The sequence below is a fragment of the Aotus nancymaae genome, unplaced genomic scaffold, assembly GCF_030222135.1.
Source record: "Aotus nancymaae isolate 86718 unplaced genomic scaffold, 86718_ANA_hifiasm-v0.15.2.pri h1tg000059l, whole genome shotgun sequence".
Taxonomy (NCBI): Eukaryota; Metazoa; Chordata; class Mammalia; order Primates; family Aotidae; genus Aotus; species Aotus nancymaae.
The window spans coordinates 37,823,074-37,841,469 of record NW_026988473.1 but is presented as its reverse complement, the minus strand read 5'-3'; the positions used below and the strand labels follow the sequence as shown (position 1 = coordinate 37,841,469).

At 37.2% G+C, this 18,396-nt stretch overlaps 1 protein-coding gene across 5 annotated transcripts in view; it reads left to right on the top strand.

The window, feature by feature from the left end:
* Positions 1–18,396, top strand: part of GAS2 (growth arrest specific 2) — a 139,575-nt gene that overhangs the window by 96,960 nt on the left and 24,219 nt on the right. The gene's annotated exons all lie outside the window — the stretch shown is intronic.

Below are 18,396 nucleotides of genomic sequence, written 5' to 3'. Positions count from 1 at the left end.
ATATAATTTCAGAATGTTTCAATTCTACTCCCATTTTAGTTTAACACAAAAGGAAGCTCATAGACTTCCCCCAAACTTTTGCTCTTGACACCATACCTAACTTCCAGATATCAGTCGTGTTTTAGCACTTCAGTACAATAAAAGTTAGAGAGGATGGAAATGGAATGAGACTTACTTTTGAAGTACTGAGGTTGCCATTGCACATGGGAAAACTGGATCATTTTTAGTTTTTAAATATTAGTAATTATGTCTAGAAAACACAGCTTACTTGAGAAAGTCTTGTCTGTTATGCATAAATGCAAAATAATTATAACAGAAACCCCGTATTATAAACCTCATATTGTATAATAAATACAAAATAATTATAAGAGAAACCCCATATTGTAAATTCAAACTGGATGAACATATCTTGAAACTACATTATGAGAATGTTTAGATTTCTAAAAGAAGACAGTTAAATATATTTTCTTATCCATCATTCTGTCATTCATTCACCACATACATGAGGGGGTACTATTAGAAAGAACTGTTAGAAATCTTAAGGATGCAATTTCTCTGTAGGTTCTGTTTCCTTGTAAAGAAAATGCTTAATAATGTAAATATTGGTTATATACTACTAATTATTCTGGCAGTTCAGTATAATTTAACTTATCCCCATTAATAATTGACAGAGAAAAGATGTGAGTTTCTGAAAATTTACTTCTAAAATTTCTTCAACAGACCTGCAAATGTGTTATGCAAGATACAAGTATAACTGAGTTATACTTGTGTTGTAGAGACTCATGAAGCATACTAGTAAATGAACATGAAATCCAAGTCTGTGGAGCTAATCTGACCATGACAGCCCTGACCCCTGATTCATCATCAAAGTTGATTGAATTCCTCTTGCTGGCTGGTGTTAAGTTTTCCTTTTCCCTATTCAGGTGTCATTTGGTTAAAGAGGAAGATATTGGCTTACAAGTTTTCTTTCTTCAAAGAATATGAGTATCTGTGTTATTTTCACTACCTAAATTGTCACAATGCTCTTTGTGTCTTATAAAAGTATGTTTTGTTTTTTAATTTTCATCAGTATCTTTTAGAAGGGTGTGTGTATTGAACTAGAGAGACAGGAGTGGTATTTTCTAAAAACCCTAGGAATAATATTTATTTTAGAATAAATCTCCAGAAAAAAAAAAAAAACACTGAAGTTAGTATGATTTCCATAGGCATCATCGACTTTATACTGGAGATCTGTAATGGAGCTGACATGATACTTTTTGGAAGACAGTTCAGGTCTCCATTTGGGGATGCCAAAAATCATGCAGAGTTCTTTTCTTTCCTTTTCTCTGCCTTCCATCTTTTCCCAGAGAAGATGAGTAGAAAGGAGGATAATTGGCTAAGTTTTGGCGGTGGCATCCCCATTTTGATTTGTTTTTCTATCTAAATGCAGGTATAGAATGATAGCATTGGCATTATCCTACTTAGAGTTTCAATGCAGTAAAATCAAGAGCAAAGCATGCTTCCTGCATTTCTCATACACTGCAATGCCCAAAGAAAGAATGTGGAGCTGAGCTACATTGGTGGACTCTTTTTCAGTCCTAGAATAATCAGAGAGGCCTTTAGTGGGTGTAACCCTTTCCAGAGTCATCTCTACTTCCACCCTTGAACTCAGAAAGTTTCAGGAGAGTGCTAAGAGGCTCAGGCTTTATTATACCTTGGCACCTGGGACTGAAACACCTGGAGGCTAGCAGAGGGCTACACAGTGCCAACCTCCTAATTCCTTCTCCTCCTAGGGGCTACAGTCTTCTGTCTGCAGTCACATTTCATTCTCCCAGTGTTCCCCAGAGTAAGTTCCATCCTCTGGCCCTTCTGACGTTTAGTGTGGAGGCTTGCCAAGCTATCTACATTCCTGAGTCTCATTACTCATGTCTAGGCCTGGTTTTCCCTGCCTAATTTCAAGCACTTTTCGATGGATGGGACTTATGCTCCAATCACCTTTGCTCTTTATGTCCAATGTCATACCTCAATCTTAATCCCTCCTCTTTAGAACACCTTCAAGTCTTGCCAGATCTGTACAGGGCTGGAATTGGCCAATCTCCTTGGGTCTTATTTCCTATGAAATGTTTTCTCTCTGAAGCAAGATTGCTCTTTCTACTTGTTTTTCTTTGCATTTCTCAGATCAGATTCTTTCATTTGATCATCATTTCAAAATGGTCTCCTTCCTGACCCCCCTTTCACATCAGGTTATTAAAAAAAAGGTAGCAAACACAATTTTTAGCATTTAGATTCCAGCAATTTTCATATAACCAGAGGTTAGTGAGGGAGGCATTGATGTACGTAAAGTGCTTCCTACCTGGCCTGTGCTTCCTAGATATTCCCAGTTAAATACATCAGAGCTCTGTTTTTATTTTATGTGCAATTTTACATTCAGTGGTCTCCAAATGTACTTACTCTGTTACAAGTGTTTCTCTAAAATAACCCAAGACTCTCTCAAATTACAAGGAGTTAGAGCTACTGCAAATGAATTATCTTCAACCATGATTTCTTTCTGATTTTCTTTATATGTATATATTTTTTATTGTGTTTTAGGTTTTGGGATACATGTGAAGAACATGCAAGATTGTTGCATAGGAAGGCAGCAAGCCACATACATGGCAATGTGGCTTGCTGCCTTCCTCCCCATCACCTATATCTGACATTTCTCCTCATGTTATCCCTCCCCAACTCCCCACCCCCTGCTATCCCTCCCCTAGATACCCCCCACAGATCCCAGTGTGTGATGCTCCCCTCCCTGTGTCCATGTGTTCTCATTGTTCAACACCCACCTATGAGTGAGAACATGCAGTGTTTGATTTTCTGTTTTTGTGTCAGTTTGCTGAGAATGATGATTTCCAGGTTCATCCATGTCCCTACAAAGGACATGAACTCATCATTTTTGATGGCTGCATAGTATTCTATGGTGTATATGTGCCACATTTTCCCTGTCCAGTCTATCATTGATGGGCATTTGGGTTGGTTCCAAGTCTTTGCTATTGTAAACAGTGATGCAATGAACATTCCGATTTTCTTAAAGTGAAGGGCTTTCAAAACAAGATGTATGTTTCATTAAAATATAGTTAGTGTGACATTTTAAACAGGGCATTTTAAAAAGTAACAATTCGTAAATTTTTTTGGTATCAAAGCACTTGAAGATTAGGAGACCCAAACTGAATTGTACAGGTGAGTACTAAAGGCAGTACTTGGTATGTTGACTTTAAGAACTGAGATCATGTTTGAGGAGATGTCAACTTAACATCAAAGGTGATGTAGAGATTTTCCTTTCATTGATATTTCATGCAATACTTTTCTTAGGGTTAGATTGAGGTGAAGTTTCCAGTAAGGTTTTACCTATCATGGTTTTTTTTTTTTTTTTTTTTTTTTTTTTCTGTTAATCTGGACTTCAAGACAAGAAAGGGTATTTGCAGAAAGTAAAGTGTGAGATGAGACTCAAAGAATAAGCACATGTTAGCTAAACAAAGTGACAGTATTTCAACTAGAATCAGAAAGGAAACAGCATGCAAAAAAAGTCCCAGAAGTAACAGAGGAGGAGATGAGAGAAAGAGCGAGAAAGAGTGAGACCTCATCAGAACTGTAGAAGTGCGGCCTTGAGAGTTGAGGTCAAGAGGAGGAGGGGCAATGAGAGGCTGGTGCAGCAAGGGAGACAGGATGCCAAGAGACACACCGAGCCAGCTCATGGAGAGCTACCTGTATGATGGAAGCTTTGACTTTCTCCTAAAGGCAATAAGGAGACTCTGAATAATTTTTAGATGAGGAGAAACATGAGTAGATTGCATTTTAAATCACTCAAGCTGTAGTGCAGATGATGAATTGAAAAGGTAAGTTGGAGGAATAACATCGCACCATTTTGGCTTGGAGAGTGTGTAGGTCAAGAGAGTGGCAGCTCAGTCTGGGGACCTATCATGAAATTCCGGGTATATATATATTATCTACTGGGTGAGTCTTTCTATCTTGGTGTTTTGGCTTTTTAAAATTGAAACACCTTTACGTTCATCTTTGTCCCTTAAACAATAACAGAAAAACAGCAGGTTGATTTTGGCTTATTTAGATACATCTGTTTGGCATGGAGGAATCAGCTGGGTTTCAAAATGTCAGAACTTCTGCTTGTTAATGAGTGACTTCTTTGGTGGGAATTTTATGTAGAACCAAATTGTGGGCTACTCATAGAAACAAAGAGAATGAGGAGAAATAGTATTTTAACATTTTACCACTGTAGTGAGTTTTGTTTTGCTTTGTTTTTAAACCTCCAGGTAATGTTAATTGATGAGAGTCAAATAAATTAATAAAAATGCACAGATTGGTGCTCCTATCAACAAGTTTTTAAAAGTTTGTTACCCTAAGCCCTTATTCTCCAGATGTTATTCAGGTCCTCAGTTCCAGGTCTGCCTGGTGATTTAGTACATGTCTCGTTTAGCAGAGAAGAACTATAAAAAATACAGGGCTCTGCCCACAGTAAGCCTTTCATAGAGACCAAGACATTATATCAAAACTGTTCCTTGGACCAAGATCCTTTCCCGAGTATTCTTTGTCTATTTACAAATTTCTTCACATGAATTCATTACAAATATACCCAGAAGGCATTGATTCCAGATGTATGGCTGAGTTAAGAGCTCAGTACATGTTAATACAACTGATTCACCTTCTATGAAGTCTGTTGATTGTCAGTAGCAGAGAGTAAGTACCTACTATGTGCCTGGAACTGCTGTTACGAATCGAGCAGTGAACAAAACAGTTTTATTTCGTGTTCTGGGAGTGGGAAGACAGAAATAAACACATAGACCGGGGAGCCAGATTTTAGGCTTTGCGGGGTGCATGGTTTCTGTTAACAACTACTTACCTCTATTGTTTTAGCAGTGAATTAGTGTGGCTGTGTTCCAGTAGCACTGTATTTACAAAAATAGTGTATGGGCCATATTTGTTCTATAGGCCATAGTTTGCTGGTTCCTGACATAGATCATTAAATAAGAAATCTCATCTTATCTACTAATAAGAAATAAAATAGAACAGAGGACAGTAGATGTGGCTGCTTTGGCTAGAATGATTGGGCAAGAATTTTTGTGATTGGGTTAAATCAGTGTCCAAGTGATTAAAGAGCAAATTGTCAACATCATCTATTTATCCTCTATTTACCTTTCTCTTAAGATTATATGTAAAGCTATGAAAATTAAGTTTCATATTACACATTTGTAAAAGGTAGGAACCATATAGAACATACTGACATGTACCTGGACTCAATAATTGTTGTGCTGTTGTTGAAGAGAGTTTCAGATAATGTCTTTCCCAAAAGTTCCAGCCTTCATTAATTCATTTTCCTCTGAATTTCCATGCATTTATTAAATGATGAGATTCACTTGGCCTTGAGAAAATGTAATATTGGTTAGTGTACCTTTTGCATATGCTGACCTGAAGTATGCAGACAGTGTTTTATATTGGCTTCTAAATTGGCAACTCAGTTTGGCACTCTTCTGTAGTTGGCATATCATAACTATTGAATTACCATTTTATGAGGATCAGAAAAGTTTAAAAAGTGAAGCTAGGATTCCAACAAGAGGTGGCTCAGATTGATAATTTGCTTTCACAGTGCATGGTTAACTTCCTATATGGAAAATATTAGCTGAAGAAAAAGGAGAGACATACTTGTGACTCTCAAGTGATCCCTCTAAGATTTGCAGGGTTAGTTGGTTTTTTGTTTTGTTTTGTTTTGTTTTTTGAGATGGAGTTTTGCTCTTATTGCCCAGGCTGAGTGCAGTGGCACATTCTCAGCTCACCACAACCTCTGCCTCCTGGATTCAAGTGATTCTCCTGCCTCAGCCTCCCAGGTAGCTGGGATTATAGGCATGTGCCACCATACCTGGCTAATTTTTTATATTTTTAGTAGAGATGGGGTTTCACCATGTTGACTAGGATGGTCTCAAGCTCTTACCTTGTGATCCACCCACCTTGGCCTCCCAAAGTGCTGGGATTATAGGTGTGAGCCATCGCGCTTAGCCCTGGGTTAGTTGTTTTATGTGTACTGTAGTTGTTAAATCCTAAGCCATACAACAGACTGAAGAGTACAAGTTTGTCAGTAATACTGTGTGCCATTTGGCTCCCTTGGTTGATGCCTGTGGAATAATCTGTCAGGCAATAGGAATTACTTCTTGTATGTAAGGAACGGGAAGCCATGGCTTCAGACATCAATGATCCAGTTTAAAAAAGATTCAAGGGTTTATTACACAATTAAATAAGACAAAATGAAAAGTTCCACAAAGCAGGATGATTTAGAGTAGATATTCATTCATTCAATAGAATTTTGCTGAGTACTTATAATGAGCTGGGTATTGTTCTAGGCACTGATGAATTGTGACAAGTAGGATCAATGTGATTTAGATTTATCTGGAAACATTTTAAAGGGAAGATAGAAATTCACCAGTGTCCTGAGAAGTATATGGGATTTTAATTTGAGAGAGCCATTTTAAAGGATAATAGGGTAAGCATGGCAGAGGAATAGGAAGAATTCAAGGGCTCTTTGAACAATGAGTACAGTTGGTTTGACTTGAGATTATGTAGAGAATTCAAGCAGGGAACGATGTGAGAAAGGTAGGTTGGGGGAAATTTTTGGAGGGTCTTGGTAAAGCCCCAAAAATTGGCATTTTAACCTGAAGGCATTACACAGCAATTGGAGATATTGAGCAATAGCATAGTAAATTGAAGTTTAAGCCAAGTAATCTGGCAGGGGTTTGTATATAGAATTATAGGTGGAACAGAAAGAAACCAAAGGCAATTCTGCCAATTAGGAGGCTATTTCTATTGTTCATATGCCATGAGCATTAACAAAAATGATAAAGAGAATGGGAAAATGATGGACAATGTTAGTGGTATTTTGAGGGTAGACTTGATTAGATGTTAATGGAACAGAGGGAGGAGGAGAAGAAGAAACTAGAATTTTGAAAATAGTAATTTCTTAAAAGAAATTACTTCTCCCTTAGAAAAAAATTTAGTTGAAAAGAAATCGTTCTGACTTAAAAGAGTTTCTGAGGTCAAGTGATTCTGCTGTCCACTTGCTGTGTAACCTTGATAAAGTTATTTAAAATCTCTGTGACTCATCTATAATGTGAATTATAATGCTACTCATTTTTAGAGGGCTGATTATTCATACAGCCGATATTCCATAAATTATTGTCTTGCTCCAGGGAATAGAGTTTTGAATGAGACAAAATCCCTGCCATTAAGGAGTATATTTTCTGGTGAAGACAGATTCTTTCTCAGTAAGCAAATATACAGATAATTTTGAGTACTAATAAATGTTAGAAGGAAACATTTGATTCAGTGCAGAATAATGGGGTTCAGGAGGGGTTACTTTGGGTAAAGCTCAAAGAGATGGTCTTTCCAAGGAAGTGATACTTGAAATGAGATGTAATTGAGGAGAAGGAGCCGGCTTGCAAAGAGCAGGAAAAGCAGTTTAGAGGTGACAGGAAGAGCAAGTGCAAAGGTTGTCTTATTTGAGGAGCAGTTTAGCAGAGTTTTTAGCCTAAAGTTGAGCAACTCTAGGAAATGCACACCTACATATCTAATACTTAATTGTCAGTCTGTGGGTAGAAATCATAGCAGATTAAAAAGGGTCACATGCCCTCTAGTGTCCTCTATGACTTATTTAATCCTGTTAATAGGCTTTTCCAAGTGCTATGAAGAAGGTTGAAACTGTGTATGTGTGCATTTGTTCTGTGAAATACATTAGTATTCCTTTATGTAGGAAACAGAATTCTGAGAAGGCAGCTTCTGTTGAAGAGGAATATATTTATTTATTTTTGTAAATGAGAAGGAATGGAAACAGAGGGGAACAAGAAGGGTTCTGTTGAGAGGGATGACTTGCATATTTTAGTTTGGTCTGTTCATTCTTATATAAACTAGGACAAAACAATGATCCCATTAAGGGTTTTTTTTTTTCTTCTGCTTCAGTGTTTTTCTTTTTTGGGTTAAAAAACAGAAAAAAAACTTGAATCAGGGAATACTTTGATTCTGTTGTGTGGGTGTAAATTCTATCTCCTCACCCACAAAAAAAAATTCTGAAAAATGGGTCTTGGAATTTTTCTCTTCATGAGCCCTAGTCATCACCCTCATTTTGCGTCCATCCCCCTAAGTTTTGGAGACGATGGAGAGACTATAGAGAATAGAGTGAAAACGTGGGAGTGGTGCCTACCTCTACACGTATGTCTGAGTTGTTTCTTCTGTAGCAGTGTTGGTCTTGTCTTCTTTCAACACAGTGTGTTGTTCCTTGTTCAAGGGCCTTTTGAAATACAGTACCTCTTTCTGGAATGGACCTCCTTTCTCTGCCCATTGTCTAACATCTCATTTTATTTTTTTTTAGTGGTTATTCCCCAAGTCCTGTCCTCCACCCAACCAACCAACATTCCTCCCCAAATTAGGCCACTGTTAGATTAGGTCTCCCTGTTGATGGCTACTGATCCCAAGCACCCTGTAATCTTCTTTCATGACATTCATGATGTTGCATATAATCTTTGCTGTGTTTTCTTCCATTCTTTACTATTTTTAACCTTAAGAGTTGACTTGTGTTAGAGTTGATTGCTGCTCTCTTCCCAGTGCAGTGTACTCTCTAGTACATTGCATGGTATATACGAGTTGCTTAATAATTATTTGTCAAATGAATTGAGCTAAAAAAAAAAAACAGGTACTGTTTAGACATAATGCAGGATTTTTGGAAGTTGTGAAACTCTGAAAAATAGAAAAGTATTTCACCAGCTAGGGTTAAGATCGGCTATGAGTAACAGAAACCAATCAAGCAACAGTTATTTAAAGAAGATAAAAGATTATTTCTCCATCATAAAAGTCCAGGCTGGTTTGATGTCTCTGCTCCTTGAAGGCCCCAGAGACTCAGTTCCTCCAGCTTAATACTCTGCCATTGCTGGTGGTAGGTCTCAGACACATATGGTCCAAGGTGGTTCTGTGTCTCCGGCAAAAAGATAGAGAAAAAGATGGTTTTTATAAGGAATAGCATGTTTTTCTGATGAAATGTATTGACTTGGAAGCAGCTTAATTCTAACCTGGATTCAAAATTAAATTCAATCAGCCTTCTATGTCTGTAAATTTCAAAAAGTATGACAAAGTAAATGTGGTTCAAAAATTTTAAAAAGATAAACACAGCATCTTTACCATTTACAAAGCAAAATGCCTGAATTGGGGCATTTGAACTTATAAAATCCCCCCAACACTAGATAGATTAAAAGGTAAGAACCTGAGAAAAAAGCAGATCAGACTACAGGCAGACAACTTGTAAGTGATTGATAGAGTCAGGACTGAATCGTGTCCATCCTATGTTAAGTCCAAGTTCTTCATCCTGTTCTCAGGGCATGTCACAGCCTGGTATGTAAAGCTATGGATGAAAAAAAGATGCATCTCCTAAGTGTCTTTCTGATAAAGTAGGCGATATAGAAAGGGAGCATATATTATGATATTTATATGGATAGCTAGTATTCTTTTTTTTTATGGATAGCTAGTATTCTTAAACATAGTTCTTAGAGAAATTGCCTATAGAGTCTTGCTTAATCACTGCAGCAAAACCAGAAGTTGCTGAGTGGCAGAGTCTGCTGTCCTTTGGCAAACAAGGGACAGCCCACACACACTACAGACATCCTGTAGTCCACACTCTATTGTCACTTAGCAACCAAGAGTAGATTACTTTGTATGCTGAGCTATTCACTGAAGTGGGGCGGGGGTCTCCTAGAAGGCCCTTCAGAACTAGGCCTCGTGGAGAGTTAGATTAAATGAAACTCGAGGGCATTATTTCCTTTCTCACAGAATATCTATTTCCTGAAATGTTCCCGCCTCTGCTACTGAAGCAGGTCATGTATGGGTGCAGCTGTAACTCAACCTGATTCAGAATTGTTCACTCACAGGTTTAATTAAAATTTCTAGCAAGCACCATCTATCATTTCTCTTTTGTAATTTTTCTCTCTGAGAGGAAGATGTTGAGGGCTCATGACCTCTTCCATGGTTATGGTGTCTTTGTTTCTATAGGTAGAGATTCGTGACCTCTTTAACAACTTACAGATTTTCATTGGGAACCTTGATAGAAAGAAAATCATAATTGTTAGTCTATGTTTTAAGCTAAAGATATGTGAGTAAACTCCCCAAGGTTTATTATTGAACTCAGTGTAAAACATTATAAGGTCCAAAAATATAATATTAGCAGGAATTGTTTTTTATAATACTGTAATGTAACAAAGCAGTTCCCCTCTTGGGCCGTCTAGATCCCTGGGTCTTGTGCTGATAAAAATCGGGATTCATAGGCTAATTTCAGTGTTTCAGAAAGAACAATGGAACTTGAACCTTTACCAATGGTAAGGTTGCATGGACTCACCAAATACCAGACTTTAGGCCAAATTAATATAATAATCATTTCTTTAATCAGTTGATGTTCTGCATGTCACATATATGTTTTTTATTAATTAAAATGGGGACCAAGTTATTTATTAATTAATAACATTTGCTGATAAAGTCTTTCAGCATGGTATATGAAAAATAATGCAAATACTGGAAGGAATTGTAAGATGGAACCCTGGTACTGTTTTGTCACTTTGAGTAAGTTATGCAATTATTGTGGGAATGAATTCCCTCATCTGCATAAAGGGGATTAATAATATTAATTAGACAGATTTATTGTGAGAGCTAGAGAGGACACCCAGCTCATAACTGGCATGTAGTAGCCTGGCTTCTTAATGATGGAGAGGGATCATCAGCAGTAGAAGCAGCAGCAGCATCATAATCATTCTTTTTCCTTCAAAACCAGGAGTCTAAAAGAAAAATAAAGTTAAGGGGTTTCTTAGTTGTGAACCAACTGGAAAGCACTGTATTTTGTTTTCCTTTTTCAGCTTTTATTTTAGAATCAGAGGGTATATGTGCAAGTTTGTTACGAAGTTATACTGCCTAATGCTGAGGTTGGGGTATGACTTGAACCTATCATCCAGCTGGTAAGCATAGTATCCAGTAGGGAGTTTTTCAGTTCTGGCCTCCACATCCTTCTCCCCTCTGGTAGTCTCCAGTGTCTATTGTTCTTATCTTTAGGTCCACATGTGCCAAATGTTTAGCTTCCCTTATAAGTGAGAACATACAGTATGTTGTTTTTTGTTACTGTGCTAGTTTGCTTAGGATAATGGCCTCCAACTGCATCCATGTTGCTGCAAAAAAAAAAAAAGCATAATTTTTTTCTTTTTTTGGCTGTAAAGTATATATGTATCATGGTGTATATGTACCATATTTTCTTTATCCAATCTGCTACTGATGGCCACCTAGGTTGATTCCATGTCTTTGCTCTTGTGAATAGTGCTGCAATGAACATACACATGCATGTGTTCCTTTGGTAGAATGATTTGTTTTCCTTTAAGTATATACTCAGTCATGGGATTGCTGGGTTGAATAGTGGTTCAACTCTTAGTTCATTGAGAAATCTCCAAACTGGTCTCCACAGAGGCTGGACTAATTTACATACCCCACCAACAGTGTGGAAGTGTCCCCTTTCCTTTGCAGCCTTGCCAACATCTTTTTCTTTTTGACATAATAACAAAAGCCATTCTGACTTGTATGAAATGGCATCTCATTGTGGTTTTGATTGACATTTCTCTGATGATTAGTGATGATGAGCATTTTTTTATGTTAGCCTCTTGTTTGTCTTCTTTTGAGCAGTGTCTGTTCATGTCTTTTGTCTACTTTTTAATGGGGCTAATTGTTTTTGCCTGTTTAATTCCTTAAGTTCCTTATAGATTCTGGATATCAGACATTTATCAGAGGCATAGTTTGTGAATGTTTTCTCCCATTCTATAGCATGTCTGTTTACTTCTTTGATAGTTTCTCTTCCTTTGCAGAAGTTCTTTAGTTTAATGCTCTTTAGAACTTAGCCATAAATTCTTTGTCAAGGCTTCTTATGACTTGCCATATACTTTTCATTTCTGTTACCCCCTAAGGCGAGTTTTTCAGTGACGTTTGAAGCAGTTTGTTCACCTGCATAGGGTCTCACTCTGGCCCTTTATGGATCCCTCTTACTTGCTTTTTTGAGTTAGCACCCTTTTGGGAGGAGGGGAAAATCTTCCTTTACCATTTGTGAGTTTTCACTCCAATCCCCATATCAAGGATATTCCCTAGGTTTCCTTGTAGAATTTTTACAGTTCAAGACATACGTAAGTCTTTAATCCACGTTGAGTTAAATTTTGTATATGTGTAAGGAAGAGGTCTAGTTTTATTCTTTTGCATATGGCTAGCCAGCCGTCCAAGCAGCATTTACTGAATTAGGGTCTTTTCCCCGTTGCTTATCTTTGTCAGGTGTTCCAAAGATCAGTTGGTTGTGGGTGTATGGCTTTATTTCTGGGTTCACTCCTCTGTTCCATTGGTCTATATTTCTGTTTCTGTGCCAGGATCATGCTGTTTTGGTTACTGTATCCTTAGTACAGTTTGAAGTTGGGTAATGTGGTTCTTCTGGCTTTGTTCTTTTTGCTTAGGATTGCTTTGGCTATTTGGACCCTTTGGTTTCATATGAATTTTAGCTTTTCCTAGTTCTGTGACAAATGATTGATAGTTTGATAGGAATACTGTTGAATTGTAAAATGGGAAACACTGTTTGAGTGCTTCATGAAGTAAAGACTCAACTAATCAGTGTTTGTATTTTTTGTTATAAAACCATCTAGGGAAAGTAATGATATAATTTAAGGCCTCCTTGTCCTCAACTCTGAAAAGGAAAGCTTTAAATTGATGATAGTAAGTTACTAGTAAAGTTAACTAAAGTTCAAGGTACTTTCTAGGTCAGATAGTTCATATTCCTTACCATATACCAACCTCCCCCACTCAGCTACACATGGCATTGTTTGGCAAGGCATCGATCTTCTGTGAGTCTAAATTTCCTTATCTATAGAATGGATATAGAAATAACTGCCCTTCAGATGATTATACGTTAAAAGCCTAGCATATCATAGTAATTTCTCACAGTGTAAATGGTAGCTGCTCACTCAGCCCTTCTCCACAAGCAAGGTTTCATAGGTTTTTCACCATCCTATGCACACTTACTGTATATGCTCCAAGTTGCCTACATCCTTCCTCCAATATGAGCCTCAGAATCAAACCCAGTCCTACAAATATGTTCTCATAAGTAGTCTAAATCCTCTATGTATCTTCTGTCTTCTCCTATATAGAGGCATTCACTTTCATTTCTGAGACATTTCTGCTGTCTCTCTTTCTCTGGTTTCTCCAACTCATTGTTGCTTTTAATTATAAGGTCTGAGGTCATGGTTTATATTCATTTGCAGACAACTTTGTATCTCTGGCATGGCCACAGAAGGTTCCAGTAAACCTGACACAGGCAAAATCCTGAAGTTAAATTGCAAGGACATCTTCAGTCTTAGAGGACAAAAAGAGAAAAAAGAATAGCAAAAATTCTATGTTTCTCCATTACACTCTACATATTCCAAATCTAGAGATTTTGAATGCCAAGAACAGCTTGTTTGGTCTGTGTGAGTCGTAGATGTTTTGTCATCTAAGCCTGATGTGCTCTCCCACACTTCACATCATTGCTGAGGGATAAAAAATAAAAACAAAACTCCCCACAGCACTCAGAAAGTACATCTTTATAGTCTGCATGGAAGAAGAAGGTCAGTGGCACAAAGAATCTGATGCCCTACCACCTCCTCTTTTTCTGTTCATCCTGGGTGAGGGAACAGTGTGTATTTTCTCCCACTCCTACCTAGCCTGTCTGATTCACTCTGTTGCATTATTCTCATTGGAAACTGCTTTTCCGCACTCTTGACACATTCTTACTGTATCAGAGCTGTGCTTAGCCAGGAAGTGCCAGATGGCACTGAATCACTGGCTGCTTAATATTCAAGAACAATATTACATACAGAACAGAATAATGTACGTGTTGATTAAAGGACTTTGGTGATGTCTTGGGAATCAGGAAATGTCCCAGTCACCTCCACAGCTGTGCCTTGACAATTTATGCAGATTACAAGTTTTGTGGGGGACTCTTTGCTAAGCATGTTTCTACCTTTATTTTTTTAACTCTATCTTCAGCACTTGTTTTTTTGCTTTAAGCTGCTTTCCATTTCAAGTCCTGGATGTATAACTTTCATTGAAAAGGTTGTTTCCTAGTGTCCTCTTCCTTGTGTCTCTCTTAAGATTCTAAGTCTATAGGGAAGTATAGGACAAAAAACTGTAAACATCGATAGCTGTACTTTTGGGGGGAAACTGGCATTATAATTCTGGAAGATGTCAACATATTAGCACATTCAGGAATTACCTTCATGATGATAAGGACTATGAGTAATATGTGGTTATCTTGATTCTGAACATGAAAGGATATAATAAATGCAAGACATACTTCTTGAATAAATCCTTCTAAAGGACTTAGTTTTCTAAGGGGAGCTTTTGTTAAAATCCAAAACAAACCAAGCAAAGAACTACCCTTTTATTGTTATATCTGTCAAAAAACAGATTCCACTTCTGTGGTATCCACCTCAGAATAGCTTAAAATATTCTTAATTATGTCTCATAGTTCTGTTAAAATAATCACAAAGCTTGTCAAGCTTTTATTTCTGAAAACAGATCGACATTTACATGAGTTGATTAAAAAAATTGTGAAAATGAACTTCATCTGAGCTGTTACCGTCAATCTTTATTATTTTTAAAAACCACTGGCCAGATAGAAACAGCGGTAGAAATTACTGAGAATGCCTTGAAGTGAGTTTTTTAAGATAAACCAATAAGATCAGCCATATATCTCATTACCTAACAAGTCTTCCTATGTCCATCCATCTACTTATTTATGGATAGATAAGTGTTTATCTATCCACTTACTCATGCAGAAAGAACTTATCACTGTCCACTATGCAAGGACTGGTGTTCAGTAATAGTAATTTAGAATAGTACTAATAGTAAGTCACATCTAAGACCTGTCTTGAACATGTTGCTGAATTTCTAGAGATAATCAGCAATGTAGTACAGAAACAATTGTAATTGTATCTACCATTTACTTCTATGAATGTTGGCCTTGTGTGGAAATAGACAAAAATAGATACCTGTCTCTGACGATGAAGTCACAAAATTGACCACAAAAGGAGACGCAAATGGGAAGGACATCGTCAATGTTAGTGAGCTGCAAACTTGTATCTCCTTCAATGCCAAACATCAAACTCATACTTTCTCCAGAGCTATTAGGTATTTTCAGTTTTATTTTTGAGGACTTATTAAAAAGAAGTGAGAAAGGCTTCTACTACTACTTAAAATCTCATTCTCCTAATCACTACCATATACATTCTCAACAATGACTGCATATTAGAATCACATGGATAGCTTTTAGAAAACTCCCCTCCATAGCTGGCGCATGGCTCACGCCTGTAATCCCAACACTTTGGGAGGCCGAGGCTGGTAGATCACAAGGTCAGGAGTTCGAGACCAGCCTGGCCAGTATGGTGAAATCCCATGTCTACTGAAAATACAAAATTAGCCAGGTGCGGTGGCAGGTGCCTGTAGTCCCAGCTACTCGGACGGCCGAGGCAGGAGAATCACTTGAATCTGGGAGGCAGAGGTTGCAGTGAGCCAAGATCGGGCCACTGCACTCCAGCCTGGGCAACAGAGTGAGACTCCATCTCAAAAAAATAAAATGAAAAAGAAAACTACTCTCCATAAGAAATCCTGATTTCATTTTTCTGGAGTGAGGCCTGATAATTCACATTTTAACATGCTCCCAATAATCACTTCGTTTTCCCACATGAACTCTCCTCACTACCATGAAAATTTTCCTTACCCCATGAATATACACAATTGTTCTTAACACTGATATAATACATTTTTGAGCATTTGATTATATTTGGTGAGAGAGAATAGACACTAATAAAACAAGATTCCTGCTCTCAAAAAGCTCCAAAACTTAGAGTTTTCTGAAATGTCTGATGTGAATCCAGGCTCTGTAGCTATTTAGGCTGTGTGATCCTGGCCAGGTTGCTCAATCTCTCTGATCCTTGGCAATTAAACTGCAAAGGGAGAAAGCAAATATTTTTATTTATAAGGTTGTTAGAAGCATTAAATGAGATAAAGTGCTCAATAGAAACTAATATTGTTCCTATTATTCAGTATTTATTATCAATTTCATGTGCATAATTTATACAATTATATACAATATATGCAGTTCATGTGCATATACAAAGTTACGTGTACATCATTATTGTGTGTATGTATGTATACCTACATGCACATTAAATATTTGTTATTTTAACACAGAGAAACACGTGCTGGAGTGACAAGTAGATTTATTCCGAAAAAAAAAAAGAGCAGTTTAATAGTTTTTAGCCCAGTAAAATACATAGGCAACACTGGTGAGAAATGTTGGGGGGAAAACATGTTTACTTCTTTGGTTCCAATAGAATTTAAACTATGCAGCACCACATTTTTATTTCGGGACAAACCCACGCACTTAATGTGCTGCTGCCACCTAGTGCTTAGATTCAATAACTACTATTTTGCTATGCATTTCTTTCAATGTCAGGTATTCAGGGTTGGAAAACGGCTTGGTACCTTGTTGGTTCTTTTGAAAGAGATCTTAAATATGGTTGAGATAAGTTTGTGGTAGTCTACTGGTTCACCTTTCCTTTTAGAGTATGTGATTTTTAATAGCTGCTGGCTTAAGTGGAATGGTTTATTGGCTTCTTGCTTGTCATGTAGCTCATCTTTTTGAAAGGTGTCAGGGTGCCTCTGCAACATGAGATGGTGTGTGTTTCCTTAAGTTTGTATTTCAGCAAGACACTGCTGCTGTACAAGAAACAGGAATGTAGCTGCCATGTCTGCTCTTTCACTGTTATTATTTTATAGTAGAATGTTATATTGCAAGTCTTGCATGTTAATTAAGCTCATGGTAGTAAAAGTGGCACCAAAACAAGAGCCCAAGAGATGTAAGAAACAAGGAATTATCACAGAGATTCAGAATATGATTAAAATAAGTTTTTCTTCCTTTGACAGGAAAAGTCTCAGTATGATTTGACTTCTTCATATGAACAATCACATGATATAGAACAGGATTTTTCAAACTCAGGCCATTGACATTTTGAGTGAGACTATTCCTTTTCTGGGACTGGGGCTGTCCTGTGTATTGTAGAAGATTTCATTGCATTGCTGGCCTTTGCCGATTAGATGCCAGTGTAAGCACCCGACTCCCTGCCCCTATTTGTGAGAACCAAAAAGATCTCCAGGAATTGTCAAATGTCCCATGGGCTGAGAACCACTGATAGAAAAGCAAACTATGGTAATTACAGATAAAAAGTGATTTTTATATTTTTAATTAGTCTAGGGTTTGTACTAATTGCAGACAGAGCTTGTGTGATGCTTCATGTATTACCAGCAAATTCAATCTATTAAATTACTTTTTCCCTCATTTACATATTTGGGAGAGACAACATCCTATAATAATAAGTAGTATAAGTTTGAATCCCAACTCGGCCACTTACTTTTGTGATTAAATAATTTACTATCTCTATTAATATTAAAATCTAAAATTCTATTTTCTTCAACTATAAACTAGAAATAGTTATTGTATTTACTTCACAAAATTAGTGTGAAAATTAAATGAGATATTGCATTTAAAGTCCTTGTCACAGTGTCTACCAATTAGTAATTACTCAGTAATTATTAATTATCATTTAATGGATATTTTAAATCCCTCTATGTGCCAGGAATTGTGGCAGTTACTAGGGAAATAATGATGATTTACTTGTAATTTCCCATAGTAGATCATTGTAGTGGGAATATAATTCAAATATAGTTTTATATCTCTAATTATCTTGATCACTTCTGTAATAGAGAAGTGTAAGATCCTGTGATGTGTCATTGTTATTAGGATTGACACTAATTTGATGGAGATGCTTTTGAGAATCAGTTGCTAGTCAATAGTTAATGGGCTGAAGTAGAAAAAGTTCAATTTCGTATGTTTATTTTTCTAACATGGCATGATATATAAACATGGCTCTCTGTGTCTGTTCTGGAACTCACTCGGAAGAGACCATATATTTGGTAAGCAAATATTCCTTCTGTGCCTCCCTTTTCTCCTCTGTTGAATGAGGTACGTGTACCCTTACCTACCCTTATCTACCTAACGCATGTCACAAATGATGGCATGATCTCCATCTGTGAATCTGCAAAACTCTGGTGAGAAATTAAATGAGAACGAGGTAATTGGAACACTGCAAGAAGGATTCTAGCAGCTACACCACCCCAGCACAGCCAACCTCTTTAGCCTGGACCTCTGCAGTAACCTTCAGACTGGCCTAGTTTATCTGCTCTTTCCTCCTTTCTATAGTGCAGCTAGAATGAACTTTTAAAAATATAAACACG